General features: G+C 40.0%; 1 protein-coding gene across 3 annotated transcripts in view; it reads right to left on the bottom strand.

The window, feature by feature from the left end:
* LOC144688544 (extracellular sulfatase Sulf-2-like) overlaps positions 1–26,708 on the bottom strand; it is a 351,599-nt gene that overhangs the window by 169,401 nt on the left and 155,490 nt on the right. The gene's annotated exons all lie outside the window — the stretch shown is intronic.

Below are 26,708 nucleotides of genomic sequence, written 5' to 3'. Positions count from 1 at the left end.
TTCATGGGATGTGGACATCGCTGGTTAGGCCAGTATTTATTGTCCATCCCTAATTGCCCTCGAGAAGGTAATGGTGAGCTGCCTTCTTGAACCGCTGCAGTCCATGTGGTGTAGGAACGCCCACAGTGCTGTTAGTAAGGGAGTTCCAAGATTTTGACCCGACAGTCTTAACTAGGGTCAAAAGACCCATGTCCTGAGATTCATTGTCAGGTTTCTGGTGGTTGTCCTCCAGTGGCCTTGACAATAACTTCGATTCTCAATCCTTACACATAGGTCATGAGTGCAAGCATGGTGCCTTGAATGCCATAACCAGTGCACTGGGAACACGAAGACTTGTTGGGGCCATGCTGGCTCTGCAGTGCAGATGTGACCCTTGACCATTTAACCTTACATTCATTCTGACATGCCTCTGTAAGGATCAGATACCAATTAAGACTATATACACCACGGCACCTAAACTTAATGGAGTCTTGCCTGAATGCACACCATTAGTAAAGGGGCCAAGCTCATTCTTTGTGCATTAGACCCTCGAGTCCAGCACTCAGCTGAGCCAAGCTGTCCATGGTTTGAGCAGGAAATTTATTGGGTGCCCCTTCAATCAGCCAAAACTTCTTGTGCTGAACTCCTCCCACACACCCCGGGACCCCTCCCCGATGGATTTTTTCTAGCTTGTTTTTTGAACTGCGTCATTCCTAGGTGTGATTGAAAATGGTGCTGCTGACCTTCATCTGGGAGACCAGCTTCTAACCTCCCCCTGTCATCCACCAAGTTCCTTCCATTCTCCTCCATGCTCACTGCTTCCTAATCCCTCTCCCACCTATCACCATTCAGCCTCCCAGTTACCCTCGACCCCATCATTTCCCAAGTGGACATTCCTTTAGTGTTGACATCCCCATGCCCTTTGACATCCTGACCACTCCCCTTCTCGAGGCCACCTGCATCCCGACTTTCAGAGAGACCCCCTGCCCCACAACATGAGACCATCTAATACCGCCCCACTACTTTTCAGCTACTGACTTACAGGATCCAGATTCCTCCCCTGAATGTTGCTGTGCCACCTGCTTCACAATACCATGGCTCGAACCCCAAGGACCAAATTCCTTAGGAGAATGACCATGCCCAGCCCACCACATTGTGTACGGCTGTCACTGCCCAGAGAGGTCTTCCTCCACCCAATATCCCCCCAACAGCATGGCCTCAGCCCCAGGATAGTCTCTGACTCTTCCTTGGACAGTCTTATAACTCTTATCCCAGGACAGTCTTTCAGGACTGCATTCTGTTCCTTGACCACCCCCTAGTCCTGCCTCTGTCTCCCCACCGGTTTTGTTTACTTCCCACCCCACCCCTGCCACCAGTCCTGCCTCTGTCTTCCCTCTCCCTTCTCATGTTCCACACCCCATCCCTGGTCTTGCCTACCTTGGGGCAGCTTGTGATACAGACGCCTGGTATCTCGCAGCAATGCTCTTAAAGGTAGACAAAAGCAGCGTCTACTGACCTCCAGGTTGCTGATGAACTGAAGCTCACCAGGTGCGCGCCACTTATATACAGTTGGGAAACATACTGTTCTAACTATCCACTGACAGGGCACTTAATTTGGAGGGGAAACATAATTCTGACAAGTTGGCCTTTGAATGTGCATTCCTGAGATGGAAATGAATACAAACATGGTTCCCGCCATAGATCAGTGGGAAATACGACACGCCTTTAGCCCACCAAAGCCAGGGGAACAAAGTTCCAAACTAATTTTCCACAGGCGGGAAACTGACTTTTTCCATCACGCCAAATTTAGTGACCCCATCCATCACGATTCCCACCGCTGGCGGGAATGGAAAATTCCATCCAATGTTGCTGAATATGACCCTTAACTCCCCCAGTAACACAATCTTTCTTTTGCATTAAAGCAAAATAACATGCCTACTGAACATGCCAACATACCTTGAAAATGCTTTTGTCCTTAAGGCCAATGTGTAGACGATAACACACTATGTACCAGCAGGATTACTTTCTCAAAACACCAGCAGCTAACATTTCAGCAGATACCGATGAAAAGGCTATTTAAGGCAGTGATTATTACAAATGGGTTTTGTTATCCTGGTCAATAATCTCATCCATCTACCATGATCCAGTAACTAAAATAATTTAAAAAATGAACTGTCAGCAATCAGGTTAATCAAGAAGAAACTACTGGAAAAGGGCAGTTATGGCTTGATATTAAATTGAGGGTTCAAAAGAGATTGCTTGCCCCTTTTCCCACAGAATTGTTAAGCACAGCTAGGCTATGATTGGCATGTCAATTATATTCACAGCTTTAAAGAGCCAGACTACAGAAATCTCAGACAACTTACTGCCTCCTTTGTAACCCTTCACATCCAGACTGAATCCTCCTCCCAGACGCCTTACCCTTACACACACAACCACATTGTCTCTGAAATCAGTTCCCAATCCACAGTTTCAGACGTAAACTCCTGTATTTCATCAAAATAGCATGTTTGATCCAAAATAAGGTTATAATCTTTTAGTTTGCATTTTACTTTTAATGAGTGCTGTTGAATCTTAAATTGTTGCTTCAAAAGATAATTTCAAAGCAATAATTTTGAATTCAGTTCCAAGGGGCCTGGAGGTCAGTAACACACCATATTTTCTAAATGTCATCTTTGCAAGAGATCAAAATATTGTCCAAAATGTAATGTCTGTGGTATTGAAGTACAAAATATGTTTTGCATTTAACAGGTAATACTGCTGTACTGATGCAAACACTGTAAAACTTTTCAAGGAAGGCAACAATTTACCATGGTTGGCTATTGAGAAACAGGCTGTAATGTTGTTTAAAAGGGGTTTGGATAAATACTCGAAAAGGGATAATAGAAAAGGATACAAGAAAATAAGATGAAAGTAGATAGCCCACATTTGGAGATTGAGGGCCGAATGGCTTTTGTCTGAGGTGTAATTTCTATGAATCTGTGATTCAGTTCAGCAATTTATGCAGTTTGCAACAGGAAAGGAAATAATGTTTAATACTTAAGATTTATTTCTGTAACTTTTCAACAGAACCAACAATAGGAGCAGTGAGAAACAGATATCAGCTCTTTAACCATAAAACTGTACATTTGTTTTGATGCTAAGGTGCAATTTTAAGATATCTAGCATTTTCACAGTGAACAAAAATATTTTGAAAGGATTTTAAAATATTATAATGCTGTAATCAAATTAAGTTGCAGCAAACATTATCTATCTTTCAGCCGAGTGTTGAAATGTCAAGTCTAGCATTTTAGTCTTCATGCTAAAATACAGAGGATTCTATTCCTTTCTGTTCTATACTCTGGTCTTGTACAACTATCCAAGTCCCAGGAAATTCCAATATTAACATGATTTATAGACGGAGTAAATATTTTTATACACTGTAGCTGGAGGCAATAAAAGTCCATCTTGTTAGTTAAGAATGTCATCAAGTACCATTCAGTTCTCTCAGCTAAAGGCTACTGTGAGATGGTCCATTTTCTGAGATTCTTTATTTATATACTAAACCAATTAGGTTGCATCACTAAGAGCATCTAAATAGATAACAAATCCATTGGAGCACTTTATCATTGTCAACTGAATGGTTCAAACTGTAATATAGGAACCTTCGATTTCTGTATGTTTATTGCTCTATGCAGTATATCCCCTGTATATATTTTACATTTATTACAAACCTCTCTGTCATGTCACAAAAGATCTTTGCATTCATGCTAAATTCTAATTCAAATCTTTGGGGGTAATTCTGACTTTGTGCAATAATGTAAAATGCATGATAGTGAAGCAGGAGCCCACTTTACATCTCTCCCAAGATTTATTTACCAAGGGAGTTGAGAAACAGGCTGCTACCATCCATTTCACACTACCAAATTATCCCCTTTTTCATTTCCTTCACACAGCTGTCATTTTTTACTGGAACTCTAGGAGAATTCTTCATGTCAGCTGTGGCTCAGTTGGTAGCACTTGTGCCTCTGAGACAAAAGTTTGAGGTTTCAAATCTCACTCCAGACAGTTGAGCACAAAAATCAAGGCAGACATTCCACTCTGAGGGAGTTCTGCACTGTCAGAGGTGCTGTCTTTTGGATCAGACTTTAAACCGACGCAGCATGCCATGGTGTTATTTTGAAGAACAAGCAGGAGAGTTATCCCCGATGTCCTGGCAATATTTATCCTTCAATTGAACTCACTAAATCAGAGTTTTGGAGGAGTGGGGGTGTGGTGGAGGAGAGAGGGTGGGATGGTGTGGGAGGTGGGGGCACAGGTTGCCTGAGGGCACCCCCACCCCCTCCACTAACCCCACCCCCACCCCCCCAACCCCCAACAAGCTGATAGGGAAGCCGCCAGCTTAAAACACCAGCGGCAGTGGGCAGAGACCCTTAATTGGCCACAAGGGCCTCAACTAGCCTTAGGTTAGGAGGGCCATCTGCCATCCACCCTGCGCCAGTAAAATGCCACCAGCAGCAGGAAGGCAATGTGCACATCACCCCCTGCTAACCCACCTAATTTTACACACACCCCTACCCGTCTCCCAGCATACTTTCTGGGGCCCCATAAAATTCTGGCCTAAATCTTTATGAAGCACAATATATATTTTTCTGTCTGAATGACGCTATATAAATGCAAGTTGCTACTGTTGTAGAACTCATTACCACCACCTCAGCATTGCTGTTAACATGGTTGGTAACATGTGGCACCACTAAAATTCCATTTCTGTTGATCAGTATACCCACCTCACCACACACGGTGCTGACCCATAGAAATAGGGCTGCTGCTGATAAGTCTGCAAAGGAATTAGTTACATTGTCCGCATGCTGCCTTTGCCACATATTAGGGTGTAAATCAAGTGCATAATGCTTTCCAACTTCTTCTATTACTACCATTTATTTACGTGGTAAAAATATTGTGATATGGACTTCCCTGTAATATCCAAAACATTTGTTTCCCAGGGACAATTCCAATGGGGGTTGACTGTATTGGATGGCTATTATTACATTGACTTATGAGCTCAATATAGCGGATGTGTTCCTTACCCAAAACAACAGAACACTAGTTAAGTAGTGCACGTAGATATATTTTGACAAAATTTGATAATATAATACATACATAATATATATTATTAGAAATTGAAAATAATGCATGGTACAAATAAATAAGTAAAAGCAAAATACTGAGAGTGCAGGAAGTCTGAAATAGGAACAGATAATGCTGGGAGCATCTGTGGAGAGAGAAACAGAGTTAACAGGCTGAATTTTCACCGAGGATCAGGATGACTCAGGAATCCTTTAAAAATGACAGGCAGGTGCCAACTCCAGGATTCCCTGTCCCATTTCCGGGGCTGTCCGATTTTCAGGAGTGCCTTTAAAGTGTGCGAGATGGTTTCTATCAAAATCCTGCATCGAGCACACTCAACCTGGCCAGCTCTATTGCGGAGATAGGCATCTCCAACTCCTCTACATTTTTCATCATCGGGCCAGGTTTTTAAAGATTCGTGGTTCATGGCCCCTCAGAGGAGTCGAGAACCTTAGGCTGCATGAGGGGACCTTTTAAAAGGTCAGTTCAAAAGGTCCTCCTCATGCTCCCCAATGCCCAGTTCTGCCCCCCCCCCAAGCCACCCCCATGGCCCCTCATGCTGCCATATGTTAAGCTATGCCACTCCACCCACATCTTATGACCCCTCATGCCCCCTGTGCCAAGCTGTGCCCCTCCACATATCCCCCATGTCTGATTTTCTCATGGCTTCTCATACCCCCAATGCCAAGCAGAGGCACTTCCATGATCATTGACCCACTATGCAGTAACCCTATAATGACAGTAAGACCTGTAATAAAAAGCTTTAAAAAAGTAATACATTCACAACTTTCTACTATGTTAAAAAGTCATTTCACGAGAAGGCAATAACGATGTTAATCATCCAGACCCTTTAAAGTATCAATAACAAAAACCACAAGTTCTTGAAACCACTTAACCTTATGTAAATAAATATTGTGAAATTGACTGCAGAGATCAGAGAGTCTGAGCTGAAAATTAAGCAATGTTTCAGGTCTGTGACATTTCACCAGAACCAGGAAAAGTTGGTTCTGAGCAAATGAAAGGGGGAAAGGTGGTTAAAACAACAAAAAGGAAGGTCTGTAGGGTGGACTGCAGGAGAGATTAAATGACAGGTGTGTTCATGGTGCAAGTCAAAGAGAGTGGTATAGGATAAGTAAAGAAACAAAAGGTGTGGCTACAGGTGGTATGAATGGCAGGATCCTGAATAACTGCCATTTGAAAGCAAAGGAAAGGCAAAGAGAGAGAAGTGAGGGAGAAAAAATCAAACCACTAAAGAAAAAGGGAAAAAAAATGGGGACACAGGTTATGATCTCAAATTGTTAAAATCAACATTAAGTCTGGAAGGTTATAAAGTGCGCAATCGAAAGATAAGATTTCTCAAGCTTCACTGAGGCACTGCACAGGACAGAAAGGTCAGAGTGGAAGCAAGGTGGAGAATTGAAATTTAGAGTAGCGAATACTCTATACTAAAAAGAAATATAAGTAAGTCACTGTTTCACCTGGAAGGCACGTTTAAGAGCCTGGAGAGTGAGAACAGGTGTTGCACCTCCTGCACTTTATGGAAAGGTACTATGGGGACAGGAGGGGGTGTCCATAGAGTGCACCAAATGGTTCCATCATGGAGGGAACAGTCCCTTCAGAATGCTGAAAGGGGAAGTAGATGATGTGTTTAGTGGTGGCAACATGTTGGAGATGGTGAACATGGTGGAGGATGATCCATTGAATACAGGGGCTGGTGGGGTGGAAGGTGAGAACAAGGGGAATTCTATGGTGGTTCTGCGAGGGAGGGGAAGGGTTGAATGTAGAAGTGCAGGAAACGGAATGGACTGGTTGAGAGCCCTGTCAACCAGGGTGGAGGGGAAGCCTTGGTTGAGGAAAAAGGAAGATATACTGGAAATGCTAGTAAGGAAGGTTGCATTGTCTCTGTAGCACATGTTCAGTCAAAGAGATGGGGAGAATGGTATGAAGTTGTTACAGGAAGTGGAGTGTGAGGAAGTGTGGTCAAGGTAGCTGTGGGAGACGGTGGGCTTATATTGAATATTGATTGCTAACCTACTCCCTGAAGTGGAGACAGAGAAGTCAGGAAAGGGAGGTGAAGAGTCAGAATTAGACTGGAAATAGACTCTGGAGAGTGGTTGTGGCTGGGAACTGGTTGGGCCTCTGTTCAAGGAAGAAGCAGAGAGCCCTCAGTATGTCTTGGAAGGGGATGGAGCTGTAGGAGGATTGGAAAATGGAAAGGAGACGGTGAGGGCCTGGTAACTTGTAAAGTAATGGAGGACATTAGAAGAGTTACCGATGTAGGCAGGAAGAGACTGGACAAGGGCAGAAAAAAATAGAGTCAAGATGGTAAGAAAGCAGTTGACCTGAAACAGGAACAGTCCGAAACAATGACTCAACCAAGCAAGTCCTGCTTGTGGATTGTGGGGTTATGGAAAGGAGGTGGAAGTGGGCTGTTTGAGGTTATAGTCTATGAGGTCAGAGGCCATGGAAGGAAGATCTCCAAACAGATGAGGTCAGTGATTCAGGGAGAGGTAGGAGTAAGTGTCAGAGAGTTGACATTTGATCTATACTAGGTAAAAATTGGTATGTCAGACAACAACATCACCATTCTTGTCAGCAGGTTTGATGACAATGTTAGAGTTGGACCTGAGAGAACAGAGTGAAGCAAGTTCAGAGGGAGATCAGTAAGAATGAATGAAGAGAGCAGAGAAATTGAGGCAGTGGAAGTGTAGCTGGTAGCTCTCAAGTGAAAAGAGGGGGTAAAAGGCCAGAGGGAGATACGTGGAATAAATGGAAATAAACAAGCGGTTCAACTTGAATATTAAGCATAAGGCTAGAAAACCTAATGCAAAATTACACACAGGTTAGAAAAAAAAACTTGCTCAGGACAACAGATGTTTACAACAAACTGACATTCAGGGTCAAATTGTACCTTTCCAAAAATGAACTAGATAATTGTTAAGGAGCAAGATTGAGTATTATATAGATACTTGACAGACTTTTCGAATCAGAGGTTGGTAAACACATAGGGAAATCTTGGCCATAACAAACAGGGGCACTATGTTTTTCTTGCATTAACCTGCTCTGTTCTGGTCGATGGAAGCTCCAACAGCTGCCATTATGGCTCCGAGTTCTAACATCTCCTCCAGCTTGCAAGTCATGAGTCACATCACCCTTGCACTCTGTTCTTGCTCAGAAGAGTGGCAGCACTGAAGCATGGCCATACAACTGTGAAAGTGGCTCCATCAGAGAGGCAAACATTGTCTTTTCTCAGAAGGACAGGAAGCCAATTCCCCCAATCAGCCTTTCAACCAACGTTTATGTTCATATTGACTGACAGCTGGGCTAGACTTTCTGGCTGCCTCAGAATGCAGCGGTCTGCATCTGGGCCCACTAACAATGGAATCATGAGATCACCCACCTTGGCCACCTTAAGCGACCTCATTATATGATCACGTCCATTCCACCTCCTATGCTGAAGCCACTACAATAGTATCTTGTAGTAGCACTGAATGTGCAATAGAGTACTTGGAATTTGCATAAAGATAACTGTTAATTTTCTAAATAGTTTGATATTAGCATGTTATGAAGCCAAGCTTTACAAAAAAAACTGAACTTACTGGCTGGAAACCACTAATTTAATTTTTTAAAAGATTAAATTCACATTCCAATGACTTGAAATCACAGTCAAAGATGGCCACAGACTTTCATCACTGTACCTTCTACATTCCAAAGCCACTGAAATGGAGACAACCTGTTTGTAAAGCCTCACCAGGAACAATTGCCTTATACGTGTGTGAATGGGGGCCATCTCCTATCTCATTAGGAAAGCTTCCACACCATCACCTGGGTACTCAAATGAGTGGAGACAAATCATTAGGCATAATCACTTGGATAATGGGACTCTGGCTATGAAAGGAATTTCCCCAGACATTATCTAATCATGTAAGCCAGGCAATTGGAATCCACTAGCGATAACCATATTTGGATCACTGGACAGTTGGAGAAAAAAGGATCTTTGTGTGTTAAAGCACCTGTTTTCTCTCCAGACCAGCACAAGCAAATGAAATTCTGAAGAAGCAAAATCCCCATGTGGGTCTCTTTCCCTCGTTATCTATTTCTACAAATTTGAACCCTGTCTGATGCATTTTGACTCTCTATGTACTACAAACAGATATTTTTTTTTAAAATGCTCAACCCAGCAGCTGCTACAGAAAAATCATCCATCTACATCTTTAAACCACCTCAATGCTGACCCAAAAGGAACACCAAGTTCAGCCCGAAGCCAGCCAAGTCATCAACCTTCAAGAGCCCAATACTTCTTTAACTTTACTGGACTTTAAATTCCTTAATCTTTCCTCCCACTCTGCAATCTATTCGTGTGTGTATGTGAACTTAGAGTATGTGCATGTGTGTGTGAAAGTTGGAGCGTTATTATTATTTTTCTTAGACTTAGTTCAGTACAATAAATACTATTCTCTTTTCTTTCTAAAAACTTAAGGATGCCTGTCTGTTTGTGTCTTTTATAATTACATCACATAAACAGTTAAACTCTCACTGAATTGGCAAGCATGTCCATTTTTTTAAAAAACCCGTTGTGGTCAAATGAGAAACGGGAAAAGAGGAAAGCCAGCCTACCCCTCTTCACCTGATTGTAACAAGCAAAAGACATGAATTTCTCTCCAGAGAGTTCACTAAATAAAAGTGTATTGATACATGGTATTGATGTAAATTGTTTACCTGTTACATTGTGTACAGTAAAGTTAAGCTTTGTATTAGTCACCGGGTCTGTTATTGTGGGAGTGGTGTCCAAACTGCCTATAACTAAATTGATCTTATCTTGGGAAATGATCTAGCTGGAGACCATGCTGGCTTCAAATATTTCCACAAAATCAACTGAAGTGGGTAAACATAAGTATGTGTCAGCCACATCAGTGAACTTTGAAAAATATAAACTTTTCTCTGAATCTGTTCCAAAAGACAATGGTTTGACTCAAAAAAGATGCCCAAAGAATCAAAAGTTCAAAATTCTGAAATTCAAAAGATACTGAAGACTCAGATTGACAGTAAAGAGTTAAAACAAACTAGTAATGAGTTGAACATGACTGTAGACCTTAAGCCATGGATGTCAAAGCAGAATACAGCAGCAGAATTCCAGGCTAATGGACAAGCCAAGGGAGACAATGCTTTAAACTAAAATGACTTGGTTCTAACCGATGGTGTTATTGTGGAGTTACGTGGTGGATTTGAATCTTTGAGTGGAAAATAAAACTTCAAAATGAAGAAACTGTGGCTCCTCTTGCTCAGAAGGAATTGGTCAAAGCTTGTTGTGAGGGAGAAGACGATAAACAAAGAATGTGAAAGCTGATTAAGAAAGAAAATTAGGATTTTTATTGCAGCATTGATGTAACCTCAAGGAAATTCTTAAAGCAGTGAAGGAGAGCCATTATCCTGCATTTAAACAGAAGAACATAAGAAACAGGGGCAGGAGTAGGCCATTCGGCCCTCAAGCCTGCCCCACCATTCAATAAGTTCATGGCTGATCTTTCCCAGTCCTCAAATCCTCTTTTGTGCCAGCTCCTCATAGCCCTCAACTCCCCGATATTTCAAAAAATCTACCTACCTACCTCCTCTTTAAGTACTTTGAGTGATCTAGCCCCCACAACTCTCTGGGGTAGAGAATTCCAGACATTCACTACTCAGAGAAGAAATTCTTTCGCATCTCAGTTTTAAATGAGTGTCTCCTTATTCTGTAGCTATGTCTCCTACATAGTTTGAAATTCCCCCATGAGTGCAAACATCTTCTCAACATCTACCCTGTCAAGCCCCCTCAAAATCTTGTACGTTTCAATAAGATCGACCCTCATTCTTCTAAACTCTAATGAATAAAGGCCTAACCTGTTTAGCCGTTCTTGATAAGTCAACTCCTTCATCCCAAGAATCAGCCTAGTCAATTTCTTTTGAACTGCCTCCAATGCCAGTATATCCTTTCTTAAATACGAGGACCAAAACTACACAATACTCTAGGTACGGCCTCACCAACACCCTGTACAGTTGTAACAATACTTCCCCATTTTTAAACTCCAATCCCCTAGCAATACAGGCCAAAATTCCATTTGCCTTCATAATTACTTGCTGCATCTGCATGCTAACTTTTTGTGTTTCATGCACAAGAACACCCAGATCCCTCTGTGCTGCACTTTTTTGGAGTCTCTCTCCATTTAAATAATAATCTGCCTTTTGATTCTTCCTCCCAAAGTGCATGACCTCACAATTGCCTACATTAAGTTCCATCTGACAAGTTTTGGCCTACTCACTCAACTTGTCTATATCCCCTTGCAGATTCCTTAGGTCCTCATCACAACATGCCCTCCCACCTATTTTTGTATCATTATCAAATTTGGATACATTACACTCCACCCCCTCCTCCAAGTCATTAATATAGATAGTAAATAATTGAGGCCCTAGGGCTGATCCTTGTGGCACTCCACTAGTTACGTCTTTCAAACCTGAAAAAGACCCATTAATCCCGACTATCTTCTGTGTGTAACCAATCCATGCTAATACATTACCCCCAGTATCATGGACCAGGATATTGAGGTCAGCGAGTAGTGGGGTGGGGCCCACTCACTGACGCGTAAAATGACACGGGATGACGTCGGGCGGAAATTCCGACGTCACCCCGCATCATTTCAATTTTCAGGTCGGCGGGGGCGCAGCCGAATCAGTTATGCGCCCCCGACCTGTCAACGGTCTATTGAGGCCACTTAAAAACTAATTCAAGTGATTAATGGACCTGCCCGTCCAACCTTAAGTTGGCGGGCAGGCCGGGAGCCCTGGCGGGCTTCAGGAAAAGCATGAAACCTCATCCACGGGCGGGGTGAGGTTTCATGAGGGTTTTTAAAAATTTAATAAAAGTTTGATTAAAAGTGATGGACATGTCCCAACTCATGTGACAGTTTCACATGAGGGGACATGGCAGGGAAATTTTATTTTTGTACATTGACAATTTTTAAATTTGGCGCCGATCTCCCTGAGGAAGCACTTAGCCTCAGGGAGATGAGTGCGCTCTTTCGCGCGAAAGAGTGCACTGTCGGCTGAGGGAACCCCCCCACCCCTGCCCGCACAGGGAGCGCATAGCGCTTCCTGCCGGACATCATGCTAGGAGGGCCTTAATTGGCCCGCCCATTTAAAATGGCGGTGATCAGAGGTGGGCCTGCATGCGCCTGCTCCTGCACTTCCCCCCAACGGGGGCAGAATTCTTCCCATGAGCTCCTATCTTGTGCAATGACCTTTTATGTAGCACCTTATTGAATTCCTTCTGGAAATCCAAATACACTACATCTACAGGTTCCCTTTCATCAAAACTCTGCTTGTTATATCCTCAAAGAACTCTAGCAAATTTGCCAAACATGATTTACCTTTCACAAAACCATGTTGACTCTGTTTGATTGCGTTAAGCTTTTCTAAATGTCTGGCTATTTCTTCCTTAACAGTAGACTCTAGCATTTTCCCAACTTCAGAGGCTAGGCTGACTGTTCTATAGAAAGATGACTTGGATGGTTTGCTAGCTGAGACTTTTTTTTCCCAAAATTGGACATTAAAGATATTATATCTCTGAAAGAGAAGGTTGCTCCAAAGATTGAGTTATAAAGTCAACACCCTGATGACAGTGTAAGATTTCTTAAAGATGAACCCAGAGGGTAAAAAGCATTACAACAGAGAATTTCTTCTGTGTCTACAATTCACACCTGCTAGCACTCAAAAGCCAGAGGGACTATCAGTAATATTGTTCTTGATATGGTTAATCAAACCAGACCAAGGACACAATTATCTAACCAAAGACCTGGCAGCAATGTGAACTTTAATCATCATGCAAAAGAAGATTTACTATGACGCATCTTAGAAGGTGATGCCATTAGCAACGAAACAAATTCTCATGTACATGAGAGGAAGAACTTTAAAAACTGTTATAAAGTGGATTTTTGAACTCTTAACTGTTACATATATTTGGGTTGATACTGCTGAGATGGACTGTTTAATAGAAAATGTGACAGCATGGGGAGTAAGAATATTACTTGCACTGTATGTAGTAAGTTAGTTATACAAACATTTGAAATAGGAGCAGAATTAGGCCATTCGGCCCTCGAGTCTGCTCCGCCATTCAGTAAGATCATGGCTGATCAGTTGGTGTTTTGAATTCCATATTCCCATCTACCCCCCAGAACCTTTGATTCCCTCACCTAACAAGATTCTATCTACCTCTGCCTTCAATGACCCCCGCCTTCGGAGGCAGAGAGTTCCAAAATTGCACAACACTCTAAGAGAAAAAAATCTCTTCATCTCTGTCCTAAAAGGGCAGCCCCTAATTTTTAAACAATGACCCCTAGTTCTGGACTCACCCACCAGAGGAAACATTCTTTCCATATTCACCTTGTCAATACCATTCAGGATCTTATACACTTAAATCAAATCACCCCTCACTCTTCTAAACTCCAGTGGAAACAAACCTAGTCTGTCTAACCTTTCCTCATAAAACAACCCACTCATTCTGGGCATCAATCTAGTAAATCTCTTCTGAACCACCTCCAATGCATTTACATCCTTCCTTAAATAAGGAGACCAAAACTGCACACAATGTTAGAGATGTGGTCTCACCAATGCCCTGTATAACTGAAGCATAACATCCTTACTTTATGTTCAATTCCTCTCATAATAAAGGATAGCATTCCATTAACCTTAATTACTTGCACAGAACGTTATAAATGGTTATATTTTGGATAGTGTTTATAAAAAATTCATCACTATAGTGATGACTTTTTATTCCTTGGGGGAAGGTATTACAATTGTTCAGTTTATATGGTTATGATGTTTTCGGACTGTGCCTTTAAAGTTAGAGTAAAATGGAGGAGGTCATGTGACCTGTGAAAAGTCTGCCTCACAGCAGATCTGAGTAATGGGGCTGCAAAAGACTAAAGGAACACCTAGATTGTTTTATTTGGGAAAAAAAGGTGCAAGATATTCACACTTCCAGACGATGGTGAAGGCAGCTGTGATACTGACAGACAGATTGAGAGTCTCCAAGTCCCACAGCAGGGTTGAGGATGTTGAATTTTAAACAGTTGTGCTTTAGGCTGTCAATTTACTTCCAAGATAAAAGAGAGTTAAGGACTCAAGGATAGCTAATTAGCATGTCTACCTCAGTACAAGGCCCATGTGATTCATATTGCCAATCTGATGACTTTGTGATGGGAAGGGTACAGAGGAAGTCGTTGTGATATCAGGTTACAGGTTTTCCCAAAATATCACTGATATCACATCCAGGTGGGTTAGTCTGCCAGTCTGGGAGAGAGAGAGCAGAAAGTCTCTATGGTTCACCACGTCAGAAGGTAGGAATGATCTTGCGCACAGATTGGGAAGATCAAATTCATAGGGAGTTAAAACAAGGCTGGAAGATTTCCCTAGCTTTAGCTAGAAGGAGGAGTCTCCAAGTAAACTTGCACTGTGAAAAGTAGTTCTGGAGTTTGAAGTTTTCAGACTGAGAAAGGCAAAGATTGGAAGTAAACCCTTGAGAGCTATTCTTCATACTGCAATATATCAGCCATACTAATTCTGTGAGAATTGAATGTCCACTTAAAGGACAGTGTAAAGTATAACTGTAAAGTGAGTTTTTTTTGGTTGTGCTGAAAGTTAAAAGGGAAAAAGAACAAGTTCTGTCCTGTGGTTTAAAGTATAAGTTGCCTAGCAAAAGTGTATAGTCAATAATGCTTTTAGTTTGATGTTGCAGTAAAAGTCTCAAAATGTGAAATCTTGTTGTGTTATCCTTTCAGCTAATAACAGGAAATTCAAATTTCTTTTTTTTAAATTATTGCTTTCTACAGGGACCCTAACACTACAGAGACCTAGATGTAATGGGCACAGCAGGCATAGTACATAAAGTCAATTCTGGAGCTTGATTTCCATGCATGCGCATGCAAAACCAGGAAGCATGAAAACATTTTCTTCCATTCTGTGTAGCTTGCTGGTTTTGCAAAAGACAGAAGAAGACCCTTAGCTAGATTTCTATCAGGAGGCAGGAAGCAGAAGGCTGTGAACAGTAAATCTCTCAGCATGAAGACAATTACAACCAGTCTGACAGAGAAGCCCATCTGCCAGGTGCAGAGGGAAAATATACCATTTCTTTCTAAAGCACTCTTCTTACGAAAAAGAAATGAAGTTCAGTTGAAATTTAACAATTCAAAAATCTTGGTGCGAACAAGTATAAGCCTAGGGTAGGCTAGAATATTTATTCCATTAATATGTTTTGGCAACATGCACCATTTTGCATTGAAAAATGGGCCTTACAGTGCTAGTGTATGCAACTTATGTGCCCATTTTCACAAATACAAACTCTGAAGTTCTCAATCTTGTGGGATGTGCTGTTTTATATGGGAAAATGGTATAGAATCCAAATGCAAGTTCTTTTGTCGATGCACAAGATAAACTAAATTACATAGCTTGAGGAAATTAGGTGGAATGCTTCAGAATTGGGGAAAGTCTAACTGCTTGACTTGAGCATTTCCCACTGTGCAATCTTCAAAGTAGTATTGCTGCTGGAAGTGCTGGCACAGACAGTGGCCAATTAAAATGTAAGTTTTGTTAGCTTGGAGTCATGGCACAAAAATGTACTATAACACTCAGCCAGGGAACACAGATTGGCACTTATGTACCCAACACAGTGAACTGCTGAATTCAGCAGCTCATCAATACTAAATATGAAAAGAGACCCAAGAGAAAGAAAAATCATGCAAGGAAATATTAGAAAAATGCATAAAGTAGACTAAACTACTTTTTCCACACCTCTTAAGCCACAACATCCCAATTTTCAAGTTTCCCACAATGTGGCTTTCGAGCCAGGAATGTAGAATGAGTTGAGTTAAGGACCTAACCTCGGGCACCAGTATTGCTGCTCTCTTGGAGCAAAACCTTAATTGGTCTGTTGTCCAATTTCACATGGGTTTCCAACATTTGTCTTTAAGGGGTATGGAATCTGTCCTCCTTCTGCTATTTATTCCATCTACTTTTTTTTAAAAACGGTTTCACAAATAAAGGAAAAGCTGACACTAGATTATTCACTTTTAACCATTTATCAAGTAACAATTTTTCTGCTTTGGACAGATTTCAGAAAAAACACATTTATGAACAAGAATTCAAGAAACAAGGCTTTAGAATTTTCATTATCAGTTCCAAATTTATCTTGCAGCCCTTCACAAAGATTTAATTATAAGTCTGTCTCATCTTTCATCCATCCTCATTCTGAGGTTTGGCCGCACATGAACAATTTTTTTCCACTGATTTCTATTCTCCGCTGCACTCACTGCCTGTCCCGTAGAGGCACCAGTCCACATTTTCATATTATCCATCCATGCCACCTTGGCTCTTCCTTGTACATGTTTTCAAGGTGTTTGCCTTGTATTACCGAGGCAAAACACCTGAAAATTATAATAACTACAAGTAATTCAATTGAATCTTATGAACCACCTATATAGTAAAAACACACAAAAACTTTCTCCCACCTGCATTGCATTTTTTAAACATTTAAGTTGCCCCATTGACGTGTCTCATTTTTTCCCCCTTTTTAGTAGAACATTACATAAATTATAGTGTTTTGAGTGAACATTTGCATGCTGTGTTTATAATATTTTTTATTTCAATTTTACATAATTTAAATTTGTGGTGTGATCATCATTTGGTGCAGATTCCCAAATAATATATAAAATATAAATGTAGAAATGTTTAAATATTAAAACATCTTGCAGGGAAGATGTAATGGCTTCAGAAGAGTATACATTTCATCTGCATCAATGGATAATTCAGGGGACAACAAAGTATTTTAATATTTTAAGGACTGAACTGGAGTTGATTGAAAACACTTATACCAACATTTTAAAATTGAATAGCTGAGATATTACTTTTGACTGATATTAGTAGGATGAATGCTTAACACATTCATCTGATGTTTCCCTCTCTATTTTCAGAAGAGCATTAACATGTCAACGTTAAAACAGTGAACAGAGCACTGCCTAATGGATGCGATCTGCATTTATCTGCTTATATCAGACAGCACTTATTTACCAGTTAATTCAACCTTAATTAAAAACATTACTAACAATAGTGTCATTCATCACTTTTTTATATTTTATATAATTGAGTGAAAAATGTGAAGAAACCATATTACCCCTCCCATTGAATTTGTTGTATTATTCCAGTATTATCTTGAAGTTCATAGTGGAATGGACAGTGTGATACTTTAAAATAATTTCCCTCTTGAATATGTATGGATCATACTTAAGAATGTCCTTGCTGGAGCGCAAAATCCTTCTTGTGTCCCTAAGCTTCTTATAATTATTGTTGCTTAATAGGTAATTTAATTTTACACCTTAAAAGTTCAGAATATAAACAGAAGGGCGAGTTTTAATACCTGTGGATGTTTTGCCATGTCTCCATGTCTTAGGGTACTTTGCTGTGTCCATCAAGTCAACATGTGAAATTTAAAGACAATGAAATATTGGAACACAATGTTACTTTAATGGCCATGCTTATACCATTATTGTTTTGCAGGCTTCGATGTTCTTAATCAACATTTTTATTCATCTGATTGTTAGTTCCTAGGTAAAAGTTAGAGAAGCTTCTCTATGATGCTCTCTCCATTAAAATCGTGATATCAAATTTATCAGTGGTTTAGTACGGAAATGCACCTGGAATGACAGTGTAGTTGATTTTACTTTGCCTTGACTATAGAATCATCCAACACTTCTCAACTTACCCAAAGACTGTGCTGAAAAGGAAACATACATGGGCATTACTATGAGAGCAAAAATAGACTCTGCTGTGATGTCCTCTCTCATAAAATAGCCTGCTGATTGCCTGTTGAGCTCTTACAGACAGAATGACCACTTTGGTACCAAATGACTGCCAAATGTGCAAGGGTACAATCTCCCATATAAATCAGAGTGAAAAATAGTAAGAGGAAGCACAGTTAGTTAGAGAATGCCAAACACATGGGCAGGTGTTTCACCAAGTAAGAATGACTTGGCAGATCTTTAAAAATGGTGGTGGGACCCGGATGCAGAAGTCCCAGCCCTATTTTCGACAGATCCCATTTTTATTAGTGGGGGAAGAGGGGGCAGTGCGTGAATTGCAGAGGCAAGAAACACAAATCTGCTTGGCCATGTGAATTTAAATAGACCCCATTTTCGCTATTCCAAGGGCCTTAACAGTGTGGGAACCACAATTTTATGGAGGAGATATGAACATTTGTGAAGGATGGATTTAAGATCTGTTTAAGTATCATGTTCTGAAGTGATTTAAATCCCCATCCCTTTAAAATTCAAAAAAAAAGTCTGCAGTTTTGTAGTTTTTACTTAGAGTAAAAAGAAGCAGAGACCTGCTGCTGGAGTGTATTGTTTTACAGGTAATACCCAAAACTATAATATTATGAACTTTTATATTATAGAATTTTATATCTACTAGGTTATTACTCATCTATATTACAAACTCCTATGTCTACCATTCAGGGATGTCTAGTTCTTTATTGCAAGGAATGAATGTGAATCTGAAAATAAAAAGGGCAGGAGCAGAACAGTCCTTTGCAAACAGGATTCACACTTCCAGAGATTTAAAGAAAAGGTATATCCTGTTTAACTGTATTATGTCTCATTTAAACTCATTGTACAAGACTTCAGTGTCAAAATAATCCATTCGCATTTGAAAATCTACATTTACTAAACATATTGGAACCTAACCCTTCTAATTGAGTAGCCACAGGTTAATGAGTTAAGGTCTGAATGGCATCCCTGGGCTCATCATGGTCTTTGTCTCTCATTTCTGGCGCTAGATTATTGATAACACATCCTTTCTAGAAGCTTGCAGCCTCTTAATGACTGTATGAATTAATAATGCACATCTGCATTTCCTTTGGAAAATTCTAATGGCTGTAATTTGCTACATTGCTTAAACTATCATGTAATCTATACTATTGTATGTGTAAGATTGGCAGATCAAACAGAAAGTTAACAATTAAACAACACATTAAATTTTAATGTGTGGTCTGTAGTTCAGAATGTAACTCAATGTAGTTAGCAAGGTGATATATAATTTAATTTGGAAAAAATAATTTAAAAGTTTAATCACTCTATTTAACAAAATAAATATCTGCTAGAAAGCTTTGTAGCTTCTGATTTTACTTTATGGTTAAAGTTATAATTGTATTTTATGTAAACGTTCACAATTTTTTCTAAGTAGACCATATATCAATGCTGTCCTAGGCCCAACCATCTTCAGCTGCTTCATCAATGACCTTCCTTCCTTCATAAGGTCAGAAGCGAGGATATTCGCTGATGATTGCACAATGTTCAGCACCATTTGCTACTCCTCAGATACTGAAGCAGTCCATGTCCCAATGCAGCAAGACCTGGACAATATCCAGGCTAGGGCTGACAAGTGGAAAGTAACATTCACGTCACACAGGTGCAAGGCAATGACCACCTCCAACAACAGAGAATCTAATCATTGCCCCTTGACATTCAATGGCACTACCATTGCTGAATTCCCCACTATCAACATCCCGGGGGCAACCATTGACCAGAAACTGAACTGGACTAGCCATATAAATGCTGTGGCTACAAGAGCAGGTCAGAGGCTGGGAATCCTGCAGCAAGTAACTCACCTCCTGACTCCCCAAAACCTGTCCATCATCTTCAAGGCATAAGTCAGGAGTGTGATGGAATACTCCCCACTTGTCTGGATGAGTGTAGTTCAAGCAATACTCAAGAAGCTTGATACTATTGATGACAAAGCAGCCCATTTGATTGGCACCCCATCCACAAACATTCACTCCTTCCACCACCGACGCACAGTAGCAGCAGTGTGTATCATCTACTAGATGCACTGCAGGAACTCACCAAGACTCCTCAGACAGCACTTTCCAAACCTACGTCAGGGGACAGAGGCTTAAGAAGCAAGCTAGTAGTGAATAAATGATGCCAAGGTGATCTTTTCATTCAAGAATGATCCTGGAGTAAAAAGCAGTTTTGGCAGAGGAAAACAGTGCCCAATAGTACTCGATGTGGTCCAGCCAGATCTGGCAATGATTGACTAAATCAGTTGTATGCCAGATATGTTCAATTCTGTAGCCCTTGACTTGAGGAAATGAAGAGGGGGGCTGGGGGGGGTGGGGGGGGGAGGTGTGTGTGCTGTGCCAGAGGAACAACCAGGGTGGGAGACAGTATGTTTTACTAGAGACTAGGGCATCAGAGGCAGAGGTGAAGGAGCAATTGAGTGGACTTACAACTGCACAGATATTGTGGCAAATGGACAGCCAAAAGCTACAGATTTGGAAGTTTGAAAGTGTACCTCATAAATCAGTTCATCACAAAATCTTTATAATAAATACATGCCTAGTCTCAGTAGTCATCTGTTTAATGTATTGACACCTTCCGAGATTAACATGTTCAAATAGGGAAAAGCATATATTTTGAGCACAGTTAAAATTAAATTCACAAAATCCTAATACCATATAGATCTTAAATTATTGAGCATTTAATCACATTCTCTTTGCCACTTTGTGTCACTGAGCCAAAATTAATGATAAACAGTAATTATTCATTCGCACCAATTATCAATCTTATGACACAGCAAATAGGAATATGACTTTACCTGAATGTGTGCAGACATTATATTATTGTATTTAATGAAACAAAACAAGTAACTAGAAATATACTCTCCTCAGGAATAGAAAACAATATTTTAATTTTAATATAATTTTAGTTCAACATTACCTTTCCTTTAATATCCCATTCACCACCTCCCTGTTACCTGCATGATTGCTAAATGTTTGCACGTTTTTAAACTGATTACTTAGTTAATATATGAATTTGTCAATGTAAGTCACACTATAATTCAGCCTTTGGACTGCAGAGGTGTTTCTTGAATAAGATATAATTTTGAAAAATATATATTTCTTTCTTATGACTGTAAATCTGATTGTTTTAATGATACTTATAAGTAATGCACAAGATATTTCTGTCTTGGAAGTTGAATTCTGTTCCCTTAACTCATATTAAGATTTGACTTCTATCATAAACATAGCTGCGATCACTGCAACAATGAGAGATCCATGAAACATTCCCTCATAAAGTAGATCAGAGGTCATCACTGATGACTGAACAAAAAAAACTATTCAAATATGGAATACAGATTTAATGCCACTGTTGAACAAGTACTCATAGCTCACGAATGACAAGGTCACTCGTGAAGAAGAAAACACTAACAATCGTGGAATTGATTCAGAATGACATTACTGGATAGATTTTGGTGCAGTGGGATCACACTTGAGGTATGGAGGTCAGCTGGCCCCACAGGATTTTCTGCCAAATAGTTTTAATATTCAGTGCTTAAAATACTTTAAATCAACAACTTTGTTTATTTCTCTAATATATTAGGAAGGTAATGCTGAATATTTTTAATGGAAACACATGTACCAACACTTTAGATTTAAATTGGAACTGACACATACTCCAGTAGCCTGTATCCAAACTTAGATCTGTATTTTGCATTCACTGTGACACCTGTGCTCTGCACTCATTCCTTCAAACCTCTATTCCCACCCTCATCTATACTCTGTGCCCACATCTCCACAGCTGTACAGTGTATCAATGTCCATTTCTCAACATGCACAAATATATCTTTATACTGTATCCACATCTCTACTAGTACTCTGCAATCACACCCACATTAACATTACTCTGAAATATAATTGATGGGCTAACTCTCAGAATGATCAATATTTTTTCCAATCACAGCTATTATAGTGCAGTATGCAGCATCATTACAGGAGTGTAACTTTGTTTTTGCTGATTTAAAATATGAATATGTACAAAAAGCAAGGGTGTAAAACTAAAAAGTGAAGATTTCTCTTGTATTTAATCTTGAACATTCAGCTTCAACTAGTGCCAAAATAACGCTTAGGTGCTAAAATTCACGATGAATGCATAACTTCACATTCATCATTGTTCAAGCTGTCATCTTTTGATATTATTTACAATAGACAAAACACTAACTTTGTCATAGTCATAAAATTGGAATTGAACAGAATCAAAGTTAAGGCACTCTTAACTGTGGTTTACAAGGTATCTGCTATCTCTCAGCCTCCAGGCGCCTGTAATGATCTTGTGTAATAGCAAAGCCCTTAGACAGTCTCTGGTGAATAGTTCCACAGATCATATCCTTCATACCAAGCCCAAAGCATAACATAAATCATTTGGCACCATGTACTACCAATGGAATTCTTTAAATTGACTGCCAATAAGCCACAGCTTATTATTCTGTAAAAATCTTTTCCATAAACTTTTTCATTGTGCACTGTGAAAGAATGCAATAGGTATCTGCATACTCTGTCGATGTTTGAATATTCAGAAAAACTTTAAAGTAATGATCAAAATCAACTCCTAGGGTTGAATTTTCCCCCCGTCGGGGAGGAAGTTGATGGGCGGACACACTTCCAATCGGCACCCCCGATCAGAAGTGCGGCGCCATTTTACGTGGGCAGGCCAATTAAGGCCTGCCCAGCATGACATCCGCATGGAAGCGCTATGCGCTCCTTGTGCGGGCGTGGGGGAATGCCTAAAATCGAGAGTGCGCTCTTTCGCACACGCGCACAAAAGAGCACACTCATCTCCCTAAGGCTAAGCGCAGCCTCAGGGAGATCGGCTCTAAATGTGAAAAAGCTCAAAATAGAAAAATAAAATTTCCCTAACATGTCCCCTCATGTGACAATGTCACATGAGTTGGGACATGTTCATAATTTTCAAAAAAAACTTTATTAAAATTTTTGAAACCCTACGTGAAACCTCATTCCGTCCGTGGATGAGCTTTCACGTTTTTTCTAGTTCCCACCGGGGCTCCTGGCCTGGCTCCAGGTCCACTAATTACTTTAATTGATCTGTCAATGGCCTCAATTGGCTATTGACAGGTTGGTGGGTGTGCAGCTGATTTTGCTGCACCCCCGCCTTCCTGAAAATTTAAATGGGCCGCGGTGACGTCAGGAGTTCTGCCTGATGTCACCGCGCGTCATTTTACGCGTCGGTGAGTGGGCCCCGCCCCTGCTCGCCAAAGGTAAAATCCAGCCCCTAAAATATATGGGTAATCTAACCATTCTACTGTGTTATTTCCTGTGAAGAAGAGTAAGTATGCACCTAGAACACAGGAAGATTTCCAAATGGGATAGAAATGGGTTCGAAAAGTGAAAATTCAAAAACTGTGGATGCTGGAAGTCTGAAATAAAACAGAAAATGCTGGAAGCACTCAACAGGTAAGGCAGCATCAAACAAACCTAATGTATCAACTGTCTTTGGCGTGAATAGACTCTGATTGATATAGGGATAAGTTAATGCAGGGATAAGCTGATTAATACAAGGATAGGTTTAGATGCAAAGCCATTGATGGACAAAGTACATTTTAACCATAAGGATATATTGGATTATTTCAAGGTTTTATTTTAAAATCAATCATGCGAAACTGACCAAATATCTGTTTATTGTAACATTTTAAAAAGGCTGATTTTTCCACTAGCTTCTTACATTTTCTGAAGGAATTGCAACTGAGAAATTTCTACTCCAAATCTTTAGATATTCTTCAGAATAAATATAATTAGAGCTAAGTTTATATCACCCCAATGAGCAGGAAAAAAACACATCAAGGTGAGATCAAAGCTATTCCCAAGTTTTTAGTCGCCTCTCCTTGGCTCAGAGTATTTATATGAGAATTTCAATTTACAATTTCCTGCTTTTGCAAAGCTAAAATAGTCAGATCGAATCTAAATTCCATAATTTAAATTTAAAATGATCTTTCACTTTTTCTATCTATATCACAGTACTCAAAGCTAATCATGTATTAGACCATTTAAGGGTTGAACTTTATTGTGGGGTCTTCCAATCACAATTGAACAACTCAACATCAGAAAAACATCCACAGAAACCCCAAAGAAATTGTGCAAACTGTGTTTACATAGATCACTTTCCAAAATTATTGCAGATAATCAAAAGAACTGTCAAGGAACTATCATATTTTTCTTAATATTACTGTGGGGGACTTTAAAGCAGGCTTATGTTGGCGTGTGTGTGGCTAATTTAATTAAACAAGAGACGATTAGGTTGCAAGGTTTAAATTATCAAAGAAGTGAGGTGTAAAACAGGCATTTGAAATGGAGATGAATAAAGCTAGGGTGAGGTTAGCAGATATAGTGTGAATGAAATTTGTATTTTTAGTTAAGTGGAGAAATGTTTGATTTTCAAAAGAACATGAAAAATGTTTACAACTGGCAAGATAAATAAGGCAAGGTTGTTTTTTCCATTGATATTTTCCAAAAGCGCTGGCCATAATGATAACATGAAAGATGGTTATAATCTGGGAAAAGTAACATCAAAAGATAAGTTGAAACAAAGAGATTTACAGATCAAAAAGAAAGAAATATATTTAAAGAAGGATGGAAGGCTATGTGAGGTATAGCCGTGTGAGATCTTGAAAGGTGCCTGTGTGAAACAGACTTGGGGAAGAAACCTCTAGCCACCCTGCAGAAGTTTGCTATGCTAGTAACCAAAGTTGTGTTAAAAGCCTTTGGAAGCCCATTGTCCAGTGGTGCTTGTGATAATACTGCTGGATAACTTTATACATTTGGAATCTACTTGGACTGTTGCCTTAAAGGGGGTGTGTAGTTGGAAGTCTGGTTAAGTAGAAATTGTGGGAATTGTTATATCTGTATAACTGTAATCTTGTGTGTGTAAGTTTTTCTTCTATTGTTAATAAATGTTTTAATTTAATCTTTAAAATCTCTAAAGGTGGTGGTGGACTAATTACTTCTGACTTCAGTGCACAAAGCTTCTCGTAATAAATACAAATTGCAAAATCATTGTGATAGTGTGACAGGGTTTCCCTTGTGGATTTGGTCAGCCTGGCAAATACCACCTGCCATATCATAACAGAACCCTGAAGGAAATTAAATCCCCTAAGTTTTAAGAAATAAGCACAATTTTGCTAAGTAATTAAATTATTTTTCTTTTCCATTGTAAGCAATTCCAATTTGGGCCTCTTTCCAACACCTAGTAATCATAGTCAAGAGGGTGAACAGGCAACCACTCAAACTACTGTTCAGGAGTACTTCTTTCCACTGATCCTAAGCAATTGGCTGGAGGTCTTCTTAACCCCTCCCCTACCGATGCCCCATCCCCATCCACTCCACCCAAGATGTTTCTCCTGATTTCCAAGACTTGCACTAAAACCTCCGATACATTGTCAGAAAATCTTGGTATTTAGGCTCTTGCATGTTCAGCCATTCCTTAAAGTATCATAAGCCAGATTCACTTTTTAAAAAAAACTGCCACTACTTCTTGCAGCCACAATACACCTTTCCTTTAAGAGGTGCAAGCTGCCTTTGAGAAGCACAACGCACTTGTCATAGCGGGGGGTCACTGCTGATACGAACAGCCAACAAACAGTGCAGGTAGTGCTGGCTACATGCAGAAATCATTTAAAAAAGCAGACAATACTAATTTAACATGCTGTCTGCAACACAATGAACAGGCATTGATTAATAGCACACAACAAACCCCAGGCTTGTTTTTGGGATTAGCCAATTTAACCTCTGGTATTTCTACAGAAGGTGTGCAAATGTACCAGTGTGCAATATGTAACATTTTACTACAGAGCAACCAACTCTATTTCTTAGGTAACTTAATGGTAAGCCTTAGAGGCTTGTGAGGAAAAGCAATCATCTCTGATATCATGAAAATATTTGGCCCAATGTGAAGCTACAGATTGATGTAAAAGTGAGCATCAAATGTGGAAGTTTCTATTCCATCCAGATCTGATATTGATAAGTGTAAACCATCCAGAATCAGGCCAATTAATAATAATAATAATGTTTTCACTCTTCTCAAGTTCCTAATTTTCCATGTAACTTGGGAAATTTGAGTATCTTTCTTACTATGAGATTTAGCATAGCCCAATCATGGTATTGTTTTACAGAATGCCAGATTTTAAGGTGATGCAAGGATTTGTCAAGTGAGGGCCGAGGCATGTGAAAAAATTTCCTGACCCCGGCAGTGTGAGCCTCCAGAAATTTTAACCCCATGACCTCAGCCAGCTACCTCCAGTCAGTTGCCCTCATACTCTTACTCCTCCTGACGCACTAGGACAGTAAAAAGAGTTTTAAATCATTTTTGGGCCTCTTCTGCACCCCATTCCACTTCCTGCTAGGTTGACCTGCTGGGAAGGCCACAACTAATTCAGCTCAGGCCCCTTGCTGAAATGGCAAATTGGGTCCACAAGATGTTATTGGAGCCGAATTTGCACGTTTAAAGTTCAGATGAAATTACGGATTACAGGAAGAAAGAGGGATCTTTTCAGGCAAATCACTCAGGTGATTTTAAATCTACATCTGCCTAATTTCTGCCAGGTAGGCATGGTTAAAATAACTCCTTGTGTCCGAGTATGGGTTCAATGTAGTTGCTTACTGAAATGCAGAGCCCAAGCAACTTCACAGAATGTGATAATCTCAAGTTATTTTCTATTATAATCCCCAAAATACAAAGGAAGTTGCACTATTCTCC

This window comes from Cetorhinus maximus, chromosome 13 (assembly GCF_964194155.1).
Source record: "Cetorhinus maximus chromosome 13, sCetMax3.hap1.1, whole genome shotgun sequence".
NCBI classification, from domain to species: Eukaryota; Metazoa; Chordata; class Chondrichthyes; order Lamniformes; family Cetorhinidae; genus Cetorhinus; species Cetorhinus maximus.
Note: the sequence above shows the minus strand (reverse complement) of the source record. Positions and strands in the feature narration are given on the sequence as shown.